Source organism: Schistocerca americana, chromosome 3 (genome assembly GCF_021461395.2).
Source record: "Schistocerca americana isolate TAMUIC-IGC-003095 chromosome 3, iqSchAmer2.1, whole genome shotgun sequence".
Classification (NCBI taxonomy): Eukaryota; Metazoa; Arthropoda; class Insecta; order Orthoptera; family Acrididae; genus Schistocerca; species Schistocerca americana.
Window position 1 is genome coordinate 823,408,275 of NC_060121.1, and position 926 is coordinate 823,409,200.

Sequence of the window (926 nt, forward strand, 5' to 3'; positions counted from 1 at the left end):
GCATTATGTTGTTGTTTCCTGCCTTGGTTTGATGCCTGTGATTCTATTTCCACGTTTATTACCCGTCGTCACAAAATGTTTATTACTCTCGACGGTAAATTATCCTCTTTGAATCGGCTTTCCCTTGTTTCAGTATTAAATAACTCTGCAATGCTAATTACTTTGCCTTTTAACTCGACTCCCATTAAGCCGGCTTCTTTTTGTTCCGGTAGTCCATTTTTTTGCGTAATTCTCCTAACTAATTCCTGTCCAACCTGATGTTTGCGGTATCTTGACTACTTTCTGTCCCTGCGGTTCTATTCCTTCATCTTTTCCCTGTCGTGGTAAGGTGTATATTTCTTTAGTTACATTTCTGGTGATTGTATGGGTAGGTGCGGGGTTCTCCTTGGTTCAAATGGCTCTAAGCACTATCGGACTTAACATCTGAGGACCGAGCGAGGTGGCGCAGTGGTTAGCGCATTCGACTCGCATTCGGGAGGACGACGGTTCAATCCCGTCTCCAGTCATACTGATATAGGTTTTCCGTGATTTCCCTAAAATCTTTTCGGGCACATGCCGGATGGTTCCTTTGAAAGGCCACGGCCGATTTCCTTCCCCATCCTTCCCCAACCCGAGCTTGCGCTCCGTCTCTAATGACCTCGTTGTCTACTGGACGTTAAACAACACTAACCTAACCTAGCCTAACATCTGAGGTCATGAGTCCCCTAGACTTAGAACTACTTAAACCTAACTAACCTAAGGACATCACACACATCCATGCCCGAGGCAGGATTCGAACCGGCGACCGTGGTAGCAGCACGGTTCCGGACTGAAGCGCCTAGAGCCACTCGGTCACATCTGCTGGCTAAAAATTTTGGGATAATTTTGTTAGGTTCGTGTGGGACTAAACTGCTGAGGCCATTGGTCCCTAAGCTTACACACACACA

The 926-nt window shown here is 46.4% G+C and overlaps 1 non-coding gene across 1 annotated transcript; it reads left to right on the plus strand.

Annotated features, from left to right (window-relative positions):
* Positions 1–428: 428 nt before the first annotated feature.
* Positions 429–506, plus strand: Trnaa-cgc. Its single transcript has one exon. It is a non-coding gene; the product is annotated as a tRNA-Ala (tRNA).
* Positions 507–926: the final 420 nt, after the last annotated feature.